At 41.0% G+C, this 25847-nt stretch overlaps 1 protein-coding gene and 2 long non-coding RNA genes across 4 annotated transcripts in view; 2 read left to right on the forward strand and 1 right to left on the reverse strand.

Annotated features, from left to right (window-relative positions):
- Positions 1–24980, reverse strand: part of LOC125617660 — a 30912-nt gene extending 5932 nt beyond the window's left edge. The window contains exons 1-3 of the long non-coding RNA XR_007348739.1: positions 24673–24980; positions 21741–21857; positions 19793–19997 (exon numbers count right to left, since the gene is read on the reverse strand). This is a non-coding gene — a long non-coding RNA (uncharacterized LOC125617660). The remainder of the gene's footprint in view (positions 1–19792; positions 19998–21740; positions 21858–24672) is intronic.
- On the forward strand, positions 239–4928 carry LOC125617664. Its single transcript, XR_007348743.1, has 2 exons — positions 239–4235; positions 4562–4928. It is a non-coding gene; the product is annotated as an uncharacterized LOC125617664 (long non-coding RNA).
- The window catches only part of Trim39 (tripartite motif containing 39), a 15122-nt gene continuing 13995 nt past the window's right edge, over positions 24721–25847 (forward strand). The window contains exons 1-2 of one of the 2 annotated variants that reach the window (XM_048805944.1): positions 24721–24908; positions 25164–25847. The exon at positions 25164–25847 is cut by the window's right edge and continues 2380 nt beyond it. The gene's annotated coding sequence lies outside the window, so the exon portion shown is untranslated. The other variant, XM_048805943.1, reaches the window with a different exon arrangement.

Consider the following 25847-nt stretch of genomic DNA (forward strand, 5'->3'; position numbering starts at 1 on the left):
TAAGGAATTCAAGTAATGATAAATGTTGGCGAGGATGTGGGGGGAAAGGTACACTCATGCATTGCTGGTGGGACTGCAAGTTGATGCAACCACTCTGGAATTTTCTGAGATTCCTCAGAAAACTTGGAATGGAACCACCATTTACCCTAGTTATCCCACTCCTGTATATACCCAAAGGATTTAAAATCAGCATACTACAGTGATACAGCCACATCAATGTTTATAGCACCACTCACAATAACTAAGCTATTTATAGCTCAACTCACAATAGCTAAGCCATGAAACAAACCTAGGTGGCCTTCAACAGATGAATGGATAATGTATATATACACAATATAGTATTACTCAGCCATAAGAATAATGATCTTATGACATTAGCCGGCAAGTGGATGGAACTGGAGATTCCCATGCTAAGTGAAGTAAGCCAGTCCCAAAAAAAACCAAAGGTCAAATGTTTTCTCTGATATGTGGAAGCTAACCCACAATAAGGAGGCTGGTGAGGGGAAGGGAAGAACAGACAACAACAACAAAAAAAAAAAATGGTGGAGCCCTAAACCAATAAGACAGGTGCTTTATAAGAGTAGGAAAAAAAAGAGATCTTCCTCTCCTCTCTCCCTCCCCTTTATCCTCTCTCTTTCCCCCTCCCCTTCCATTGACACAAGACCAGGCAAAAACATAGTGAGAAGGTCCATCTACTGTTGAGGAAGAAAGCCCTGGCCAGAAAGCAAACCAACCAGAACCTTGATCTTGGACTTTCCTTCTCCAGAACTCTGAAAAAATATATATATTTTTTTTGTTTGTTTGTTTGTTTGTTTGAGCTACCCAGTCTGTAGTCTTTTGTTATAGCAGTCTAGGCAAACTAAGATGGATTTTGGAACCAGTGTGGTATGTTATTTTACCACATGCCAAAATTGTAGATGAGACTTTGGAACTGGGTTGAGGCTGGAAGAATTTGCAGTACATACCAGAAAAGCTGAGATTGGCTCGAAGGTGTTGTTGGTAGTAATATAGATGCTTAAGACAGTTCTGGTGAAGGTCCAAGAAGACAAGAGGAAAGCTATAGGCAAAGCCTCTATCATCATATGTAATCATGAGCAAAAGATCGATTTAAAAATGGACATCACAGACCATTGTGATAAGGTCTCAGATGAACATGTGGAATATTTTATTGTAAATGGAGGAGAAGGGATCCTTACAATAAATTCTGCAAGCCAAGAAAAAAGAGTATTACGGAGAAGCAAATCATCCTGCCCCTTGATCTAGGGCCATGAACTTCCAGAAGTGTGATAAAAAATAAAATTAAATTAAAATTTAAAAAAAAAAAAAAGAATTTTTGTTATCTAAACCATTCATTCTACTGAGTTTTGTTATGGCAACCTGGAGAAGTCAATCGGTTTCGCCACGGCTCCAGGTTACAAAGTCTCTAATGAGGCCATGAAGCCCGGAACCTTCTTCCTGCTGCCCTCGGGGATGCTGGTTCTGACCAGGACCTGGCGAGTTGAGTGCGGAGTCAGGAGGGAAATGATCTCTTCTCAAGAGGAATGAAGGGACCACTCTGCAGAGTAGGACAGTGTCTCAGCCACCTCCGGCCCAGTCCTCTCCTCTACCTCGTCAACTCCTTGTTCTGAGCCCAGCCCCGCCTCCTCTTCTCCAGTCTCAGAGTCTGGCCCTTCTGATCTCATTGCCCCTTTCAGTCTCAGGAGCGCCCATGCCTCCTCCTGCTCTCCCATCAACCTGGGACTTGGGGTCCCGCTACCTACGGGAGGACGGAGGACCATCGGGAGGATCGAGGACCATGGTGACAGGTCTCAGCCCCTCCCCGCCCCCAAGCTCCCGCCCGCTGAGGTATTTCTGCACTGCCATGACCCCACCTGGTCGCAGGGAGCCCGGTTTCAGGGCTTTCCGCTACTTGGATGACCCACAATGACTTGCGAGTCCCAGAGAGGTGCCCGCGGACCAAGCGGAAGGGCCAGAATATTGGGACCCGCAGACCCAATGCACAAATTTTGTGAGTGAATTTGCGGGCCTTTCTGACGCCGGTGAGTGATCCCGGACCCAGATCATAAGTCACAACCTGCCCCCATCCTCCGTTAAGTGGCCTGGACCTCCCAATCTTAGGAACGACCCAAGTCTGTGAGATTTGTTCGGATTTCCAGTCGGTTTGGCGCGAAAGGCCCTAACCAGTCATCGCCCATCTTTCTTCCAGGGGGCGGGGCTAAGTGTGAGGGACCCCGCCCCTAGACCAGTGCAGCTGATTGCTAGATCCTGGCTAGGGTTCCACACCATCCGGTCTATGCTTGGCTGCTACACCCCAGCGGTACTTACAAGACTGCCTACAATGGCACCGATTATATCTCCCTGAACAAGGACCTGCGCTCCTGGACTGAAGCAAACAATGTGGCTCTGATCACCCAGCACAAAGATAAAGGGCCTATCTAGAAGTTACAGGCATGGAGGGGCTCTACCTGAACGACAGGAAGGAGATGCTATGTGTACAGGTACTAGGGACAGCAGGTCACCTCCTGGATCTCTTTGCTGACCTCTCACAAGGAGTGAAAAATGGAACCTATGCTACTATACCGCCCACCCTCTGGTTCACACTAGATGAGTTCGCCTGAGTTTCCGAATGCTGTATCAGAGAGCTACTCTGAGGGCCCAACTTTCTCTGAGAATTAACGGAGGCAGTCTCCCTTTTCAGGGTTGGAGGGGGAGAAAATCCCTGAGATAACTGATCAGCAGTTCCCTTTAATTCTGGCAGCAAACGGGATCATGGGGTGGAGGCAATCCCAAATGCTTTTGTTTTGTACCAGGAATCGAACTCAGGGGCACTCAACCACTGAGCCACATCCCCAGCCCTATTTTGTATTTTATTTAGAGACAGGGTCTCCACTGAGTTGCTCGGCGCTTGGCGCCAAGTTGCTAAGCGCTTCATTCATAGTTGCTAAGGCTGGCTTTGAACTCGAAATCCTTCTGCCTCAGCCTCCCAAACCACTGGGATTACAGGTGTGCACCACTACGCCCACTAACCCTGAATGTTTTTGGAACTCTGACTCCAGCTTTTCTGAGTCACTCCACCTTTATCCAAGTCACCAAAAGTCCCTCTCAAAGACCTGAAGCCTCTTTCCTTGGGTTGTCCCAACTGAAATGTTGAACTTTCCATGGAATAAAACATCTAAAAACCTTAAGTACAAACTGGTGACTGTTTTGTACTCCTTCTCCCACCCCAGGGTGGTCAGGCAAGTGCTGCTTCAGTAATCAATGGGAAGAAATGCAAAGTGTCTGAATTTCTGGATTCTTCTCAGACCTCCCCTCAAAAGCACATATGACCCATCACTCAATTTCTGACCATGATGTCACCCTGAGATGCTGGGCTCTGACCTTCTACCCTAAGGAAATCACCCTCACCTGGCTGAATAGGGAGAAGCAGACCAAGGACATAAAGATTGCAGAGACTGGCCTGCAGGGGGATAGAAGTGGGTAGCTGTGGTGATGCCTTCTAGAGAGGAGCAGAGATACACCTGCCATGTGCAGCATGAGGGACTGCCCTAACCCCCACCCTGAGATGGAATTAGGAAGGGAAGAGAATCTGTTGTCAGTGAAAGCAGGATCCATTCAGGGTCCTTCACCTTCCTTCCCTTCCATTCTCTTCCCAAAGCCACCCCCTCAGTCCACCATCTCTCTATCATGGGAATTTTGTTGGCCTGGTTCACCTAGGACCTGTGGTCACTGGAGCTGTGATCCCTGTTTTGATGTGGAGGAAGTTAACAGGTCAGGATGGGGTACAAGTAGTTGTCTAAATTTTTTTGTCCCACGGGGGGATTCTAATCCCCAGATGGAAGTTTACCCTGCCTCATTAATGGGAAGAACCATCCACACACACATGCTTACCAGGCTTGGCGTTCTGTTTGCAGAACACTCTGTAAATTACATGTGAAAAATCAAGGACAAATTTATTACCGTGGTGACTGTGGCCAAGGGAACCTGATGCCCAGCAGTTGCAGATCAGAGGTAAGGGGCCTATAAGACAGACTTCCAAGAGTGCAGTTGGTCCTCCTTTTTTCGTGTTTCTTGATCTTACCCTGCATCTGCAGACACAGTTCTACAAACTTCCCTGGGCCCAGAATTAGAGGGTTCCTCTGTGGCCTCATGGCCCTGCCTCTTCCTGGCCTGTCCCAGGATGCCTTCTCACAGGTGGAAGGAAAGGAAGCTACACACAACTGCCTTTAATTATGCAGGTGAGTGATCCCTGAGACCCTGTGACAGTATAGACAGGAATCCATGGAGGAGTTTGCCCACCCCATAATTCCTCCTTGAGTCATGTGTCCTGTGGGCCGTGTGTCAGTCATGTGTCACTGTCTCTGGAAGGGACAATGCTTAGGACTCTGATATATCTCTTAAGGTTTCTAATAGTGAAACACCAGAGGGCCTGAAATTGAAGAGAGGGTAGGCCAGAGGGAACAGTACTATGTATGGAACTCTGGATTTGAACATATGGTGGGCAGTTCAGAATGTCATCAAGTACAGTGACCGATCTGAATTTGTTCATTATTTTCTTAAACAGTATGAGACAGCTGCCTTGTGTGGGACTCAGGGATCCAAGATTGGTTCAACACATATATACCAATGTGACTTCAAGAGCTCCTGACTTCTTCTTCTGCAACTGGCATGTGCATATGTCTATGGGGTCTTTGTTCTTATCAGCAAAATGTGAGAAAATAAGAAGACCCAAACCCCTTCCCCACACTGACTTGTGTAGTCTTTCCTGACCAACTTTTCTATTTCAGCAGACAGAAGGCAAGATGTCCCATCCTGTCTTAATGTTTTGTAGCACTGAACTGCAATTTCTTACCTCCCTACTGAAAATAAGAATCTGGACATAAAATTTGTCTTCAAAAACTTGGGGAAGGGAATAAAACCTGAAAACCTTCCAGAATCCACATTTATTGTACTAAGTCTATTGCAGATAGATTAAAAAAAAAAAAAGCTGTGAGGAGCCCAGTATGGATGGATGGATGGGGCTGGTGCCCAGTTGGTGCTCAGCCCACTGTGGGTTTGGGTGTATTCACTTTTCAGCTGAGTCATCTTCACTTCTCAGTTGCCCTTGTCCATTCAATAGAACTTGGTCACACAAGGATCTGATCACAGGTACAGCCCAGGTATTGTCCTATATCTAAGATAACAGGTAGTGAGGGTTTTGTGTGGCCAGGTCAACTTAAGCTCAGATCTGAGTCTCTCAGCCTCAAAAACTTTTTTTTTTTTTTTTTTAATATTTATTTTCTAGTTTTCGGCGGACACAACATCTTTGTTGGTATGTGGTGCCGAGGATCGAACCCGGGCCGCACGCATGCCAGGCGAATGCGCTACCCCTTGAGCCACATCCCCAGCCCCTCAAAAACTTTTTTATGTGCTTGTTTCTTAGTTTCTATAGATTATTCTTATTCTTGTGTACAAGTCCTGGCCTCATTTCCCCTGGGTGCCCCCAACCTTGACAGTACGAGGTGTTTTGTCTGTCACTATACACAGAAGTCTCTACAGTCTTAGGAAACCAATTTTCGGGCCTGTCCAGCTCTTCGCCCTCTTTCCAAGGCTGTTTTCCCCAATCTTTTTTAAAGAACCAGATTCTGGAACTACCAGAGATAGTTTCTTGTTAGATTCCTCTTGTAATTCTTCTGCTCTATTCTCCCATCCCTCTCCCTGCCCTTTGCTCTAATAATCCTAATGCTGGGCTGGGGATGTGGCTCAAGCGGTAGCGCGCTCACCTGGCATGAGTGCGGCCCAGGTTGGATCCTCAGCACTACATACAAACAGAGATGTTGTGTCTGCCGAAAACTAGAAAATAAATATTTAAAAATTCTCTCTCTCTCTCTCTCTCTCTCTCTCTCTTTAAAAAAAAAAAAAAAAGTCCTAATGCTGGCTCAAATACCAATACATGGATTTATAAAGCAGAATCTAATTTTGATTTTTGATTGGAAAACAAGACCCATTAAGTCAAGGATTATCTATTCTTAGAGAAATATACTTGTGTGCTGTAAAATGCAGAAGGTATGGTATGGGAGAAAGGGTGGGCAGCCCTGATGTCACTGAGAACATCATTATGAGAGAATGTTGTACTGCAGCTGTCATAGGATAACACTGGGTCTGAGGGGCAATTAATAAAGTTACTAGAAAATGGAGGTACTGTACACTGATCACTCGTTTCACCAATACAGGCATGTCTCACTTTATTGTGCTTTGCTCTGCCCTCTGCAAATATTGAATATTTACAAACTGAAGGCTTGCCATAACCCTGTGTATAACAAACAAGTCTACTGGGGACATTTTTTTAACAGTATGTGCTCATTTCATGTCTGTCACATTTTGGTAATTTGGCAATATTTCAACCTTTTTTTATCCTATCTCTTCTTACAGTGACCTGCGATCGGTGATCATTGCTGTTATTATTTTGTTTGGGGGTACCACAAACCACCACCACAAGATGGCAAACTTAATACATGTTTGTGTTCTGACTGCTGCACTGGCTCATCATTCCCCCTGTCTTCCTCTCTCAGGGCCTTCCTATTCCCTGGGATATAACAATATTGAAATTAAGCAAATCAATAATCCCTACAATACTTTCTAAGTGTTCAAGTGAAAGGAAGAGTTGCTAGGCCTCTCACTTTAAATCAAAAGCTAGAAATCATAAAACTTAATGAGGAACACACATGGAACAATGAGTGAAGCCAAAATCTGGGTTTTAGCTATGTTGTGAGTAAAAAAGAAAAGTTCTTGAAGGAAATTAAAAGTGCTACTCCACTGAACACAAATGGTAAGAGAAGTGAAACAGCCTTACTGCTGAGATGGAGAAACTTTTCATGGCCCAGACAGAAGATCAAAATTAGCCAATACATTCCCTTGAGCCAAAGCCTAATGCAGAGCAAGGCCCTAATTCTCTTCAATTCTGAGTCTGAAGCAGGGTGTGGTGGCCTATGCCTGTAATCCCAGCAGGGTCTGGAGATATTACTGAACTACTGAAATTTCATGATAAAATCTGAATAGATTAGGAGTTCCTTCTTCCCACCACACTCCTCCCCCAATACTGGAGAATGAACACAGGGGTGCTCTGCCACTGAGCAGTTTCTGGAGACTGAAACAGGAAGATCTCAAGTTTAAAGACAGCCTCAGCAACTCAGTGAGGCCCTAAGCAACTTAGAGACCCTGTCTTAAAAAATAAAATGGGCTGGTGATGTGGCTCAGAAGTTAAACACAACATGGGTTCAATCCCTGATTTCAAAAAAAAAAAAAAATCTGATGGCTGAGAGAGAACTGCAGAAATTTGAAGTTATTCAGAAGATCTAAGAGGATTAATGAAGGCAGCTACATTACAACAGACTTTCAGTGTAGACAAAACAGCCCTGAAAGATGCCATCTATAACTTTTGATAGCTACAGAATTCAATTCTAGCTTCAAAGAATAGGACAATTCTCTTGTTAAGGGCTAAAGCAGCCGGGGACTTTGAAGGCAATGTTTATTTGCCATTCTGGATATTCTAGGGCCCTTAAGAATTATACCAGTCTATTTTGCCCGTACTTTATAAATGGAAATAAGCCTGTTTACAACATGGTTTACTTAATATTTTGAGCTCACTGTTCAGACTTATTTGTTCAGGAAAGATTCCTTTCAAAATATTACTGCTCATTAGCAATGTACCTGGTCACCTTAGAACTCTGGTGGGAATGTACAATGAGACTTGTTTTCAGGCCTACTAGCTCAATATCCATTCTGTAGCCCATGGATCAAGGAGTCATTTTGACTTTCAGTCTTATTATTTATTAAGTACATTTAATAAGGATATAGCTGCCAAAGACAGCAATTCCTCTGATGTATCTGAAAATTGAAAATTTTCTGGAAAGGATTCGACATAGCAGATGTCATTAAGAACAATGGTGAGTTATAGGGGAAGGTAGCAACAGGAGTTTGGAAAGGGTTTGGAAGAAGCTGATTCTGACCCTGCTGGAAGATTTTGTGGGGTTAAAGACCTAAATGGAGGAAGTAACTGCAGATGTGGTAGAAATGGCAAGAATTAGAATTAGAAGCAGGGCCTGGAGATATTACTGAACTACTGAAATTTCATGATAAAATCTGAATAGATTAGGAGTTCCTTCTTCCCACCACACTCCTCCCCCAATACTGGAGAATGAACACAGGGGTGCTCTGCCACTGAGCTACATCCCCAGCCCATTTTATTTCTTATTTTGAGACAGGGTCCCACTAAGTTGCTGAAGCTGACCTCAAACTTGCAATTCTTCTGGCTCAGTCTCCCCACTCACTGGAATTATAGACATGTGCCACTGTGCCCAGATTATTTTTTATTTTGAGAGTATCACTAAGTTGTTGAGGCTTCTGTCCCAGTCCACTGTGTAGCTGGATTATAGGTGTGCACCACCACACTCAACTAGTTCTTTCTTTCTCATGAATAAGCAAAGAATGATTGCTAGATCTAGTCCCAGTGAAGATATTGTGAATATTGTTGAAATGTCACAAAGAATTTAGAATACTGCAAAAACTGAGTTGATAAAGCAATGGCAAGATTTGAGAGAACAGACTTCAATTTTGAAAGAAGTTCTACTATGGGTACATGCCATCAAACGGCATCACATGCTACAGGAAAATGTTTTATAAAAGAATCAACTGATACAGAAAACTTCATTGATTTTTTTAATGGCCCAAGATATCCCAATCTTTAGCAACCACCAACCCAGACAGCAGCCATCAATATCAAGGCAAGACCCTCCACCAGGAAAAGATTACAACTCAACAAGGACTCAGGTGATTGTTAGCCATTTTCAGTGTTGAAGTATTTTAAAAGTACATACCTTGTTTTTTCAGATATAATGGTATTGCACACTTACTAGATCATAATGTAAACACAACTTTTAAATGTACTAAGAAACCAAAAAAATTTGCTTAATTACAATATTCTCCTTACCACAATGGTCTGGAACAGAACCCACAGTATCTCCAAAGTATGACTATATTTGAGCATTGGCTACATGATACACTATGTTTGCATCTAGTATATATCAGTGAATGAAAAACAGGCTAAAATTCCCACGTGATTGTTAGAGTCTGTAAACAAGTCTGGATGGCACCTGGCAAATGTTAAGAGTCTGTAAATAAGTCTGGATGGCACCTGGCAAAATGCCAGAGGGAGTGGTTTGTGAAGTAACGCCAGCAAGCCATTAAGTGTGGAGATTCCTTATTGGTTGACTGCTATATCTAGTTTATGTTAATTAGATAAGCTGTGTGTAATGTATAAATACCTCTGTTGTCCTACAATAAACGGCTTCCACTCCTGCTGTATCAACCTACACAAGTTGTTCGTCACCCCCCGGTTATTTTGCTGCAGCCAGACTGCGGCACCTGATAAAATATATCTTCTAATAGGAAGAGGTAGCTGATACCCTCCAGTCAGAGTAATGAAGTACAATGTTCATATAGGAGGTGGTAAGTACTACAGGAAAGTGATCCAGAGTGTGGGTATGTAGGGACAGATACAATGACCGTTTTACCAGATCAGTCGGTGTGGGCCTTATGGAAAAGAACTTTGGAAGATTTAAAAGACATGAAAGAATTTGTGATGAGGAAGTCCAGAGTAAGTTTTTTAGGGATACTTTTAATGCAAATGTACTAGGGTAGGATCCTCTCTGTGTTGTGGGGATAGCAAGGAATCTGGGACATTCTGAGCAAAGTCATTGAGAGGGCAGAGATATAGCCAGATGCTACAGATCTGAGGGATGTCAGAATTCCTACTTTTGAATGAAGCAGTTTTGAGTAAAGATGAACAGGGTGCATCTTCTCTTTTCAAAGATTCACTCTGGAAGTTAAGCTGAGTATAGAATTGAAACAAATGCTAGCAAGGCTATAGGGAAAAATGTAGGAATTGGTGCTATGCTCCAGGATGGATATATGGGTCCCTTTACCTGGAGTGTGAACAATGGGAATAGTGACTGGATTCTGGATCTACCCTGGAGATGGACTTTTCAGAATTTCCTAATGGATTAAATCTGGAGTAAGAGAAAAAGGGAGTCAAGGAGAACACCCACAATATCAGACTATGTAAAGAGATGGAGCTGCAAATGATAAGAAGAGAAAGACTCTGGAAGTGACATATAAGAATAGGGGACATGGCAGACACTTAGTGCAAGGGATGTGACCTGAGATGTGCACAAGAAATCCAAGTGAGAGCCAGGCACAGTGGTGCATACTTGTAACTCCTGCTAAGGCAGTAAGATCCAAGTTCAAAGCCAGCCTGGGCAATTTAGAAAGACCTTGTCACAAAATAAAAATTAAAAGGCCTTGAGATGTAGCTTATTAGCAAAGCACCCCTGGATTCAGTTTCCAGTACCATTAAAAAAAAAAGAAAAAATGCAGGTTGATAATGGGACAAATGAGTCTAGACACATTTAGGAGAACTGTATGGGCAGAAAAAATAGATTGGGAGATGACATCATAGAAATTATATGATGAGGTCACCAAGGGAATGATGGTTACTTGAGAGAAAGGGCACAAGGACTGAGACCTTGAGACCCAGTGTAAGTGATCTGATCAAACCACATTTCAAGAGCACAATGCACAGTTCTGGCTCTGCATCTAGAAGACACACAGACCAGGGAGTCCCAGATCTTCCTGTGCACAAGAATGACCTGGATGTTACCATAACCTGCAGACAGTTTTAAGTCAAGCTTAAGATTCTATATGACAAGGCTGGTGCTGATGCTGCTGATCTGCTGATCACACTTTTAATAATAAGATCAGAGATGAGGCCAGGCACTGTGATGCATGCCTGTAATCCCAGTGGCTCAGGAGGCTGAGGCAGGAGGATCACGAGTTCAAAGCCAGCCTCAGCAAAAAACTAGGTGCTAAGCAACTCAGTAAGACCCTGTCTCTAAATAAAATATATATAGGGCTGGGGATGTGCCTCAGTGGTTGAGTGCCCCTCTACCAAAAAAAAAAAAAAAATAGACAAGGATTCCCAGGATGTTTGTGAGCATCTCTGGTAAGACTTGCTAAATAAACAATTCTTGGATTGAAATGCCTAACACGTATGAGTGCAGGTCTAAGGAGATGCCTGAGTGTTTTGTAACCCACCAGCAATTCTGATGTTCAACCAGATCAGAACCACTAAGATCAATGATCAAAGAATGTCCAGGATGGGCAGGGGTCTTAATCCACCTTTAAATGTATTTTCTGCCCCCTTAGAAACCCAAGCCAGGGTTCCATTTCACAAGCCCACTCTAATTAACAGTGATTGCTTAGAACACAGTATAATGAAAAAAATCTAAGGGTGAATCTGGATTCAACAGGAATGAATATAATATGGTAATATTGGGCCTTCACCATGGCAAAGAAAGCAGCATCTCTTAAACTAAATGATGAAGGACCTTGATTTAAGCAGCAATTACAGAGTCTTATTTCTGTTTTAGTACTTTTTTTTTTTTTTTTTTTAAGCAATACAGAAGATGGAATAAGGGCTGGCAAGACTAAGGTAGGAAAATCAATTAGAATACAAAAAGTTAGTAAGTAGTAAATGGGACAGTATACCTCCCTGGATGACTCCCACATCCTGGAATCATTCATTGGCTAAAACAGGAAAGATACAAACTAAGTTGTCAAGGATAAATTAATCATATAAAGGACTGCAAATATTGAAGGCAGCTAATCATCAAACCCCTGATTTAACTGGGACCAATTTTGAGAACTGGGAACTGAGGCTTTTTTTTTTTTTTGGTAGGTATGCTAAACCAGGTACAACCCATCTCTATTTTTTCCCACAACTATCTCACTGCCTTCTGTCCCAGATCTCTGGCTCTGCAGTGCCTCATCTCTCTAGAATAGTTTAAAGTACTGCCAATGTTGCCCCAACCCACCACTGATTCTCGCCAAGGAATTCTTAGTGAATTCAACATAAAAACTCATGTTTCAAACATGATACCATAATCCCAGGGCTACTAAAAACTAAGCCATACAACTTCTCAGCAATTTAGAGATCATACCACAACACTGATGTGGTAAAAAGAAAAGACTAGCTTGGAAATGTGTCTCAGTTGACTCTTTGGGATTAGAAAACAAAATTTAAAGACAAGATGTCATTACAATGGTATAAGTAGGAACAGGCAGGCACATCTCTACCCAAGGTTTGGGGAAAGTTGGCAAACCATATCTGAAAATCCCTTCATCTGGAGACTGTCTAGTTCAGTTCAGCCACATGATTATTTAGGAATAAGAATTATCTAGCCAAAGACTACAGAATTTAGCAGTAAAAATGAGGCAAAGATCTTGCAAGAAATCTTAAAAGAACTGCCTGATCCAAGCAATATATGACTCATGAGTAAAGTTTCAGGGTACATAAATAAAACTCAATAATACATTTCAGTCAAGAAGGCTGGCAGCACTGGGCACAGTGGCCCACATCTGTAATCCCGGCTACTCGGGAGGCTGAGCCAGAAGAATTGCACAATTGAGGCTAACCTCAGCAACTTAGCAAGACCCTGTCTCAAAATAAAAGAATAAAAGGGATGGCAGGTAGCTCAGTGGAACAGTGCCCCTGGGTTCAATCCAGGTACTACAAGGAATAATAAAAAAGAAGGCTGGTAGCACTATTAAAGAACTCTACACTGATACGACGTCTTGAATGTGAAGACACTTATCAAGCTCAGGAAATACCCATTTCTATGAAATTTAAGCCCTGTACTGAGAAACATCAGAACTATCTATGATAGGACACCAAAACAAATTGGTTTTCATTTCTGGCTTCCACTGCAGATGTAGAAAGCTAGTAACACTGCTAACTGTCCTGATGACAATAAAAAGCCAAACAATTGAAAAAAAAAATAATAATAATTTTTCTTAAAATCTCAGAAAGCTACCCAAGTAGCCTCAAATCTAAAAGAGACAGGATGTGAGCACATTTTCCATTGTGCTCACAGGAGGCAGAGCACAATGGAAAATGGGGCCACCATACAAGTGGATCAGAAGTATTTAGCTAAAAGTCTTTATGAACTGCTAAAGGACAACATGAAAAAAAAAAAAAAAACTCTTAGGAGCAACAGGTAAAAGGGTAGTTCATACCCACTTGCAGGTTTTCCTCCACAAACCTCCACAGGGTACTCAGGAAAAAGATGGGAGACAGGAAAGGAGGTCACAGAAGATACAGAACTGAAGGAGGGGAAATGCTGTCAGAGCAAAAAAGGGAGAGTACCACATAGCTATTTCTCATCTAAGAAACAAAAGATAAAAGGCTTTCCAAGAATTCTAACATTTAAACAAAAAATAATACCAATTCTACACAATCTCTTCCAGAAAACAGAATGGGGATGAGGGCAAGGGAATATTTCCCAATTAATTTCATAAGGTCAGCATTATTCTGATGCAAGACATCACAAAAAAAATTAAAAATTAAAAAATAAACCACAGAAGCCAAGGATTCTCAACAAAAACCTATCGAGCAGAGCCCAGCAATTATGAAAACAATTCCTCATACTTCAGTAGGATTTATCCTTCAAAATCAAAGCAGTTCAATCAATATAATTCACAATTAATAAATCATAAGAAAAAGTATCATATCAATTAATGCATTATGAACATTTGATGAAATTCAATATTTACTCATGATAAAACTCTCAGCAAACTAGAAACAGAAAAAAACTTCCTAAAATTGATAGAAAGGCATCTACAAAAAATCAATAGCTTATATCACACTTAACGCTACAAGTCTAAAGTTTCCTCCCAAGGTCAGGAATAAGGCAAGGGTGCCTGCTCCTACCATTTATGTTGTATTGAAGGAAAAAGTTTAGTGCAAAAAGGCAAGGAAAAAAAAAAACAGCATCAAGATAAGAAAAGAAAAAATAAGACTGGTTCCTATTTGCAGGAAACATGAGTACCTACCTAGCAATCTCAAAGAAACTATTGAAAAAGCTACTGGAATAAGCAAGATTACAGAACTAAGGTCAATCTACAAAATGCAACTGCATTTCTACATCCTGGCAATGAACAATTTAAAATACTTAAAGAACGATTTACAATAGCATCAAAAATATACCAGTTTTTCACAAAATACTTATAAATAAATAAAATATGGGTAGCATCCATAGACTAACAATATTAAAAAAAATCATGGGAAAAATTTCAAGGAAAGCCTACATAAAAGATGAGGTATACTATGTTCATACATTGGAAGGCTTAATTGTTTAGCTGACAATTCTCTCTAAATTGATTTACAGGTTCCCAGCATTTTTTTATAGATACTCATAAGTCCCTTAGGATTTCTTTTAGAAATTAATAAGCAGATTTCACAATTTCTATGGAAAGGTAAAGGAATTAAAATAGGAGAAACAAGGGCTGGGTTGTAGCTCAGCTATAGGGCGCTCGCCTAGCATGTGTGAGGCCCTGGGTTTGATCCCAGCACCACATAAAAATATATAAATAAAATGAAGGCATTGTGTCCAACTACACCTAAAAAAAAGATAAATATTTTTTAAAAAATAAAATAGGGGAAACATCATTGAAAATATAAAAAGTTGGGGGACACATATTAATTTAAACATTTATTTTAAATCTGCAGTATTCTAGACATTGTGCTAGTAGCAAAAGCATTGATGGAACAGAGATTTTTTTTTTTTTTAAACCCACATATGGAGAAAGGATAGTCTTTATCACATGGTGCTAAAGCAACTATAGATATGCAAAAAATAAAAATAAAATGAACCTCAACAGAGCCCTTCTGCAATATGTCAGGTAAACAGATAGCACAGAATGCATTATAGACCTAAATGTAAACCTAAAACTACAAAATTCCTAGGAGAAATTGTTTATAATTCAGGATTAAACATTTGTTAAATACTAGAAGGAAAAAATAAGCTGTAGTTCATCACAATTAAAAATGTCTGCCTCTTCAAAAGATATTATAAAAAGAATAAAGCTGGGCACACAACTATAATCCCAGCAGCCCTGTAGGCTGAGACAGACGATCACAAGAGATCACAAGTTCAAAGCCAGCTTCAGCAATGGCGAGGCACTAAGCAACTTAGTGAGACTGTGTCTCTAAATAAATACAAAACAGAGCTGCAGATGGGGCTCAGTGGCAGAGTGCCCTTGGGTTCAATCCCTGGTACCAAAAAAAATAAAATAAAAAAGCATACTACACCTTGGACAAAGTATCTCAAAACATCTATCCAATAAAGGACTCATACCTAGACTGTATAAAGCACTCTCAAAACTCAAAAACAAAAGCAAAAAAATTTTAAAGACAAAATACCTCAGCATTCACCAAAAAAGATATATGAATGGTAAATAATCACATATTAAAGCAGAAAAAAAGGCGAGAAAATGACTATCCCAACTATGGCACAGATATACTGTTATATGTTGCTGGTAGGAATGCAAAACATTACAGGCACAGTGACAGTTTAGCAATTTCTTATGAAGCTTATCAAACTCAGTAATCCCACACCTAGGCATCTAAGATAACTTTTTAAACATTAACATTCACCCAAAAACCTAAGTCAGTATTAATAATGGCTTTATTCAAAACAGCCCTGTATTAGTCAGCCTTTCAACACTATACTGAAATACCTAATACAAGCTACTTGTGAAGAAAGGTTTATTTAGTTCACAATTACAGAGGTTTAATGTCCAAATAAAAAAAAAACAGCACAGGCTCTGTGGCAAAGGCCACCCCTTGGCTGTGCCACATTGTGGCAAAGAGCAACAACAGAAGCACCAGCAGGAGCAAGGTTATATCTTGAGCCAGAAAGCAAAAGGTGGGAGAGCCAAATTCAGGCTTTTCCAACCCTCTCAAAGTCCCACAAGAACTACCTATCCAGCCACCTCCTGGCTATAACTTAAGGCCTGCCCACTAGGCTCTACCTCCCAAAGGTTGTTTCACTTCCCAAAAACACCACCCCAGGGACCAAGGTTTCAATCACAATATACCCTGAAGGACACTCATACCATACCCAAACCAAAGCAAGTCCCAAACTGGAAGCCACTCAAATGCCCTTCAACTGGTAAATGGATAAACACTATACTAGCAAAAAGAAGGAATGAACTAATGATGCATGCCACAATATGGATTAACCTAAGATGTATTATACTAAGGAAGTATGACCAAGGTATCTCCAAAAAAATCCCACTTGTGAATATGTGGAAAATAAGCAAAACATGGCAACAAGATTATTCTGACCCATGTTTATTAGCTGCTACATAGGTTCAGTTGTTATAACTTAATTCCAAACAACAGGCTACTCTCTGACCTGTGATGGTTTTATAATAGGAAGGTCTGGGCTGGTATGCTGTCAGCAATATTGACTTTAATGTTCTTGCTCTAGAACTCCAAAGGCAGCTGTTTTCAATTTTGCTGCACCTAGGAATCACATGGAGATTTTTTAAAGTGAGAATGTCTGGTCCAATCCTTCTCGTTTGATTGATAGAAGGTGTGACCTCAACATCGGGTAAGTTATTTTTGTATTTTTTGTTTGGGGGTACCAGGGATTGAATTCAGGGGCACTCAACCACTGAGCCACATCCCTAGCCCTATTTTATATTTTATTAGAGACAAGGTCTCACTGAGTTGCTTAGCACCTCCCTAAATTGCTGAGAACGGCTTCAAACTTGAAATCCTGCCTCCGCCTCTCCAGCCACTGGGATTACAGGCATAAGCCACCGCACCTGACAACATTGGTTAAGTTATTGATTGGTTGGCTATTTATTTTTGGACAGGGTCTCACTATGTTTCCCAAGATGGTCTCAAAATCTGGACTCAAGCGATCCTCCTGCCTCAAGCCTCCTGCCACCACATCCAGCAAAGGATTTTTTAAAACCCCATAGATAATTTTAATGGGCAGCAAAGTTTGGGAATTGCTGCCTTCAGGATTGCTCACATCTATTTGGTCCAAAATGGCCTACCACACCTGCATCCCAAACAGTGGGAAGAGGAAGGAAGCATCACCTGAATCTAAATACTTGATTCTGTTCACTCACTAGCCAATCACAGGGCCACTCTTGGTTGCATGAGATACAGAAAATAGTAAATTTTATTTCAGTCAGCCATACATCCAGATAAAAATTATTTTATTAGGGAAGAAGAGGAAGAAAGGTATTGAGAGATAACCAGCAATCTTTCCTACCACCACCCTTTTCTTTTTCAAACAGAAGCAATCACTCTTGGCAAAAGTACTAATGCTTGGATTTGGAAACAAAACTCATCGACAGGCTTTTCTGATTTTGCCAGATATCTTATCCATATGAAGATGAAATCAAAGATTGTACAAATCACCAGACAGAGGAAGAGCCAAGCTTGACAACATGTGTCAGAATATCCACCCCTGCAATTACATGAATTTTCACCTGAAGATGGTGTTGGTAGGAATAAGTTGGACAAAGGCAGGCAAGACTATCAAAATTCCATGTTCAAGTTTCAGTTTGACTAACTACATGAAACATTCACAAATATAGAAAAACTTCAGAAAGTTTGCAGGGTTTGTTTTGTTTGTTTGTTTGTTGTGTCAACTCCTTATACTTGCTTGGAAAGCACTGAGTCACATCTCCAGCCCCAAGATAGAAAAACTTCAAAGGAAGGAGTCTTCCTCTAAATTCCCCCAAACCCTGGACCTGAAAGCATTTTAATAAAATTAAACAACTTTTTCTGGATTTTTCATTGCAGATTTCTTTGATACTGATTCTGCATGCAAGCATTGTTTTCCAGAAGAAATTCAATTATAATTTCATCATCATGCATCTTGGGTGCAGCTAGCCTACACGAAATAAAATTTACAGAAACTTATGAAATGATAGGTTACCTTAGAATGTGATAGCAAACTATAAGTAATTCAAGTTCCACACAATAAATCTGGTATTAATTGAACCATTTCTTTATAGAAAATCACATCTATGTTCACAGATTTAGAAAAAAAAAAAGTGAAGTTTGGAAAAATTAAGTAATTTGTTTAAAGTCAGAAAATTAGGAAATAGACTTTCTAGATTTCAACTACTGGTGGTCAGACTTCAAGTTTTATATCTTTCATTACACCATAAAGCATCATATATATTATATAGCTGTTATTACTTGGTAGGTTTTTGTCTCTCTTATTTTCTCCTCCTGTTCCAGTTTTACCTTTCCACTTACACTGCTTCTCTCCTACTTCTCTCTCTCTCTCTGCCAAATACCAATCCTATGCACATAAAATCTCACAGAAGGAAAAAAAGGCAAGCAAAGCAGAGAGGGCCTCCTGGACTACCACCTTCCAACATTCCTCTGCAGAGCCACACCAATCTTCTGCGACTGCTCCCCCACACATAGGCCTGGCTTCTTTGGTAGTAATTTTGACTTTGAGTCTAATTCAGGCATTCCATCATTTCACATTGTGTATCTCTGCCTCTGGTCTCTTCTTTCTACTAACCATTTGGCTAGCCATTTCTAAGAAATTAAGAAAACACCCATTTTCATCATCTCACTCCCAGTCAAGATCACCAAAAGCTCCCTAATACCAACTCACTTTGAAAAATCTCCAGTGTTATTATGAGGAGAGCATTCAATATTTTCTTTAATACTACTAAACAGCACTGAGTTTACTTGATGTCTACACTAAAGGACAGGTTGTAAACAGTAAAACTTGTAATGGCTTCTGAGGCAATCAGCTGTTTATTACAGTAGTTTTGTGCTAAGAGGAGGTGTTTTTTTAAAATCTTCCAAGGAATTTTTCAGAAACCTGTATATTTAAGTACATGTAGGAAAGTGCAGAAATCATAATACATGTTCACAAAGCAAAACATGAGCTACCACAGTCCAAATTCATAGATTAAGAAGTAACAGTCACAAAACTGACTGAAAGAGAACAGCCATATTATATTTCACCTGTCTTTTTACTTTGTAATTATATTTCACTTTTATTTTCCTTTGTATACCATAGAAGACACTTACAATAAAGACTTGGAACTCAAGACAAATTTTCTTTGGAGAATTTGATAGCACTGCTCTTTACATCATACTTTTTTTTTTAAATGAAGGCAAAATATAAAAAATAAAAAATATAATTTAAAAAACTCTTAAAAATAGATTTCTTTTTTAAAAAAAAATTTTTTTAGTTCTCGATGGACACAATATCTTTATTTTGTTTATTTAGTTTTTTTGTTTGTTTTTTTTTTTAATGTGGTGCCAAAGATTGAACCAAGTGCATCATGCATGCTAGGCAAGTGCTCTACCACTGAGCCACAACCCCAGCCCCAAGAAATACATTTCTTAATGGGGACACACATGTATGTAAAGTGATAAGAAAAACAACAACCCAAACCAACTCTCCTCCAAGAAAGGACAAAACTGGAAATGCAGAGAAAAACAAGTGTAAGTGACAAAATCAAAAATTACTAAAAAGGGGCTGGGGTTCTGGCTCAGTGGCTGTCTCAATGGGCAAAAGGTGCAACTTATGCAGTCCAGGGGGGAAAATACAGAATGTTCCTGCGCTTCTGCCCTTTTCAATGCTTTCTTCACTCAAATCACTCAATACAATTTCACTCTATAGGTTCTTAATCAAGAAAATGACAATCCTTAATGCTGGGCACTGCAACAGACATAATCAATTCATAGCAAACAATTCTAGATTAATTAATTCACAGCAAACAATTCTAGATTAATTAATTTTAAGCACTGCAAACACAATCATGACAGGCTAATGACAGACTTTCCCTCTGCATGCTAAGTTCAAGTGTCAGATCAAAAGTCTTAAGCCTTAGGCTTTAAGCCCAGAAGACACACACTCACTTAGACGATGGTGATCAGATCAGGAATTTAGGTAGGCTTCTCCTGGGGTGGAGCTGACAGCCTCCAGAGAAGAGAGAGTAGGAAGAAGTTGCAGCTCTCACCAGGGTCAAGATGTGGCTGTAGAGTTTGAGAGCGGTGAGGAAAATGCAGAGGATCAGCAAATGATGAAAAGTGTTGGGATGTCAGTCCACGTCCTAGTCAGGCTCTAAGCATGAGGGCATCATTATCAGCTGGCTGAATGTCTGTTCATTTGCTCTATTATTTATACCAAATTTGGGGGCATTTGACCCCCCCTTTCAATCCTTTATCAGATGCCATGGGATTTCTCAGTGATATCATTTATCCTGGGGTTAAAACATCTGGTCTTGTCATCCCCACCCTGATCTTTTCACATTTCCCTCTTAGACAGCCTACCGAGGCTTCACTATTGAGTTTATCAGGGTGAGAAGTGACTTGTTTGTGCCTGAAGGCCACACTGGAGGACTCCATTAGGCATGCCTAGTAAGACTAGAGGTTTCAAACTGGAGTTTTTAAAAATAAATTTTAGAATGGAGTTGCTTAGGCTCAGGCCTAAGGCCATCCTCACAGTGGTAGAGCTCTTGCCTGGCATGCGTGGGGCACTGGGTTCGATCCTCAGCACCACATAAATAAAAATAAAAGTTTTGTGCCCATCTACAACTAAAAAATAAAATTTTTAATTACTAAAGAGAAAATGCAATTCAAGCAACTAACACTTCTCTTTACTAGCTGTAGAAAAAATAAAAACATAGACATCAATATCAAGCAAACAAACAACAACAACAAAATACAGATAATACCTATCTCGGCTGGGGAGGTGGGAAGGGGCCAGGCTCATACACTACTGTCAGGAAATGTAAAAGTGAACAGCCTTCTGAAAAAGCAATATGGCAACATGTATTACAACTAGAAATATGTAATACACTCCAACAAGAATCTTTCTCACAGAAATAAATCCAACACACATATGTTCAGGGGAATCTTTATTGTAACACTGCTGTAGCAACAAAAAGAAAATAGAAAAAAAAACTAAAGCAGAAATGAAAATGAAGTAACAGTCAATAGGAAACTAAGTAAATTCCTATCTACCAATAAAAGTGTGAAAAAATAATAAATGAATACATTTTAATATGAAAACATCATCACTAGATCCCCTGCAGGTAAACAGATGACAGTTGCCCTCTCCTTATTAGGGGACGGGATATGTTCCATATGCTCCAAGACCCCCAGTGGATAAAACCCCATGATATCACTCCTTTCAGGGGATCCCCTTGCTCAAGTGTTCATATAAGATCAGTGCTCTGGCTGAACACATTGCCTTTAATCACGTTTCCCATTCATGTCTTCCATCACAAATCTAATGCCTTTTCCACCTTAATTAAGCACTTAACACACGCTGTGGCTGAAATTTTGAAGATTGAGATGCAAAAGTAAAAGTAGCAGGAATTTTGCTTCTTCAAAAGTTCAGGAGGAGCTGGGGTTATGGCTCCGTGGTAAAGCTCTTGCCTGGCAACTGTGAAGCGCCTGGCAACTGTGAAGCACCGGGTTCAATCCTCAACACCACATAAATGTAAAATAAAGATATTGTGTCCACTTAAAACTAAAAAATAAATATTAAAAAAAAAGTTCAGGAGGGGCTGGGGTTATGGCTCAGTGGTAAAGCGCTTGCCTGGCAACTGTGAAGCACCGGGTTCAATCCTCAACACCACGTAAAAATAAATAAATAAAGCAAAGGTATTGTGTCCATCTCCAACAACAACAAAAAAAAATTTATAAAAAAAAATTTCAGAGGATTCCATCTTACTATGAATGTTAGCAACCTAAGCATTGGATCTTGCTCCTTTTGTTTCTTAGTAAGTTGAGAACTTCCACATTTTCATTTAAATGAAGCATTTTGTGGCCATTATTAAGTAAAGCAAGGATTACTTACATATAACTTTTACAATGTCACACTCCTCTGTTAATCCAATAACTGAGGTGACTAGTAAGTGACTAATGGGGTGGGTAGTCCATGCGGTATACATGTCATATGGATAATTCACATGCCCTGGGAACAAGACAACATGAAATTTCATCAACTATTCAGAATGATACACAATTTGAAACATTATTTCTAGAATTTTCCATGTAATAATTTCAGACCACATTTGCCCACAGATAAATGAAAAACAGAAAGTGAAACCACAGACAAGAGGGGATTAATCTGTCTCATAATATACTAGTTTATGTATAAACAGATGCATACACAAAACTGAATGATGTGCTAGATGGGAAACGAAACTGAAAGGATGTACTAGAATTTTAAGATTCCACATCTCCTGAACCAGCAGTCCAACTTCCAAAAATTTATCCTGCTAATATAATGGCATGACAATACAGACTTGAAAAACAATGATGTGGTTCTATGTCACTGACCTAAAAAGATAGCAAGTTTGAAGTAAGTATAAAAATCAAACTGAAGATGGCTTTTCTGTACATTTGTAATATTTCATAATAAAAGCACTGAAAAACCAGCCTCTGCCTCAGAGCAGACTGTCCAAGGAAGGGGGGCGTGACCCTTGTCCTTGGAAAGACCCACAGAGCACTCCTAGGCACATACCCACCCTGCTGAGTTGTTATCTACAAATAACAGGAGAGATCTGCCTGTGGCAGGTATCCCTGACTCAGTCAGGCTAGGTGGGGACCCATAGCAACCTCCTAGCAGCCACCAATCAGCATGAAACAGGGAAAATACCTGGGATGCCAGATGACCCTCCCAGTAGATTATGGTGGTTGATAACATGTTGGGAAACCATGTAGTTCAGCAGTACTCCCCTCGTGGCTTAAACCAATCAGTTCAAAGGAATCCCCCTCTTGTACTAACCAATCACCCTTACCCAACTTGTTCCTGCCAGTGAATGTACTAATCATATTTTCAGAGTTGTTTTATGATTTTCCCGCAGTGTGATAATTTCCTAAGAGATGCTATGATGTATGTGAAGTCCCTGCTTTCCCCCAAAGAGTGTATAAAACTGCTGCAAACCCTGGGCTGGGGCCTCTCAGCGTTACCAGTTGCTGTGTGCGTGCAGAGGACGGAGCTAGTTCGCAATAAACACCTCTTTGCTGCTTACATCAATCTTGGTCTCTAGTGGTCTTTTGGGGGTCCCGAATTCGAGCATAACAGAACAAAATGGTAGGGGGACATGAGATGCTTTGCCTTTTCCTGAATAAGAATCTCAAAGTCTGGATAGTTAAGCCCTACCCACCTCCATCTCACCTTTTCCACCTCACCTTTTCCACCTTAGCCAGTTATTTACCCTCACAGCTCATGTATCTTTCTATAAAAAATCCAATGGCTTCATCTCTCCTGTTTTCCTTTCCTGATATAAAAACAATATTTACACCATATATTTAAATTTTAAAAGTTACCTTTCATCTCATTAGTATAGTTCATTTTTGTCTATTCCTGTGTTAGAAATCTCTTGGTATAAATCAGCATTAAGACTCAGTGTGTTATTCCAGTTTTCCTGAACTAAAATCCCTTTTTAATTTTAAAGGAATACCCTTCTTTATTTAAAAATATACTTGTATCTTGGTACAGTTACAAATCCAGGTGATCAAGTTCCAAAGGACAAAACAAATTTGTGTTAGAATCTCAAAATTCTTTTATTATTTTGTATGTAAATAAAGAGACAGATGGAAATAACAGATCACAGCACCATGTTTACCCTCTTTCCCAATTATTCTCTCTTGAAAAATATGGAATACTTCACTATTATTCAGTGGATCACTATGGTCCACTATCTGCCTTTGTATGTCCTGGAAGCTAAAAATCATTTTTATATTTTTAAGGAGTGAAAAAGAAAATGTCTTGTGACACATGAAAATTATATGAAATTCAAATTTCAGCATCCACAAAGTTTTATTGAAACACAGCCAAGCTCATTCATTTCATCATATTATATTTTATTCATATTATCTAATGATGTTTTTACATTATAAAGACAGTTGAGTATGGGATGAAAGGACAAAAACACATTCTCTTTATAGGAAAAATTTGCCAACCTCTGTTCTATATCATACTACATAATCTTCATAATTTTTTTTTAATTTTACCAAAACATTCTCCCCTTTTTCCTTCCATATTCAGTATAAAATTCCCTTAATAATCTGTCTCCAGACAAGCCCATTCTTAATAGTCTTTAGGAATGCACAACCTCTGGTAATTTCCTTAAACGTATTCCTGGTCCCCTATGAACAGGAAGCCAGAAAGAAGGGCTTACAAATTTAAATGTTACAAATTAACATATCAAAACCAGAACTCAAATCTCAGCTGCCTCGCAATCCCTCCAAGTCAAACCTAAATCAAGACTGACTGCCCAATTAATGTCTTTCAAACTACCTTACCTATGAATTCAGGTGTTTATGTACTGCTGTTATAATCCCTAGTAGCCAAACTAGCAACGCAGAAAAAAAGTTAATAAATGTATTTTTCTCGAGTTTAATCTTCAAGTTGTTAGCTACCAGAGACAGACACAGAGACAGAAGCCAAGGGAGAGCAAGAAGAAGAAAAGGAAGGTCAGAAAAAAATAGGCCTATTGTAACTAGCATGTGTGATGCTAAAATCTTTACACCTTGGAAATGTGATGTTGTTTTCTGCAATAATAGTTTCTGACAGGAGGTTAAATACAACACGGTGTTTGAAAGCAGAATCACAAAACTTACACAGGAACAATAGAACCACTTTTTCCCTAAACATTAACATTTGCTTATCTCTTTCAAACATTCTGCTTGCTACTATGGAAGGCAGAAGAGGCAAACTACCTTTGCTACCAGCATTGTCACACCCCTCCCAGCATTAACTCCTCCCCAACTCCACCTACCTCAACCAGCAGACTTCCCCTTGCCTCACTTCTTCCAAACTCAGATCTTCGAAGATCCAGCCGCGGGAGAGCAAAGCAGAGAAACCATGATGCAAAAGTCTTGTGTCTCCCTCGCAAGTATCGTCTGCTATTATGGAAGAACTTAAGTCAGCCCTAAAATTGGAAAGAATGGGCCTTGGCGCTCACCCGGTTAAGTTTTACTGAGCGCCTGGGGCGGTTGGACACCGTGCGAGAAGGTAAGGATATAAAGATGAGCAGCAGAGTCGCGATATCCGCTCTAGTAGCTTCCATCCCAGAAGAGGCAGTCAATTTCGATAAAGCTCGCCAAGAAGGGGCAACAAGGGGGCATCTGAAGCCTGCCATGGGAAGAGCCTACCTGCTCCTTAAACATTAAAAGGCTAAATCTGAACTAGTCGGAAGTGACGTGCCAGCTGAGACCGCAGGTCCGCCACGCAATTGGCCACCGCCTAAAATAACCATCCTTTCCCCAGACTGACCCGAAGAGAGGAAAAGTGTGGCCGAAAGCCCACAATCTGGGCCTCGACAACTTCCAGCCTCACCAGGATCAGCATCGCCTGGCCAGAGTCCAGGCCCGCAACCTGGACAGAACAGCTCCGCCAACCTGGGCGGTACGACGCCCAGCGAGCAATGGGCTTCAGCTTTCCATCACGCGCATGCGCGGTCCTCTATCTCCGGAGGAGTCCTCAGGTCATCTGGACGCCGGCATTTCAGCTACCTGCAGCTCCGCGAACCTTCTCACCCTTGACGACTCCTGCTGGTCCTCAACTCCGGCCCCGCTCCTTCCTCTTCCGCAGGCACCGCTAGGCCCTCGCGCGTTAACCCGCCGATACCCCGGCTTCCACTGACACGAGTCTCCGCGCAGCGCCGCTTCCGCTTCCGGCGAGTATTGTGTGTCGCGCCGCGGGGCGGGGGCGAGGGGAGGAGGAAGGAGGGAGGCAGCTCTCCGGCGGCTCCGCGCCCCGTACTCCCGGACCCGAAGCCGGGAAGGTAGGTGCTGTCCCGTTGCCGCGCTTAGGCCGGGTGCCTGCCCACACCGGCCGGCTCCGCACGCCGCGTCCCAGCGCCCGGCAACTGCGTCACCGGCCCCCCGCACGTCAACCACAGCTGCCTCCGCCCGCCTAGGGCCCCGGGCGGACGTTTGCCGCCCCGGCGAC

Source organism: Marmota marmota, unplaced genomic scaffold, assembly GCF_001458135.2.
Source record: "Marmota marmota marmota unplaced genomic scaffold, marMar, whole genome shotgun sequence".
Classification (NCBI taxonomy): Eukaryota; Metazoa; Chordata; class Mammalia; order Rodentia; family Sciuridae; genus Marmota; species Marmota marmota.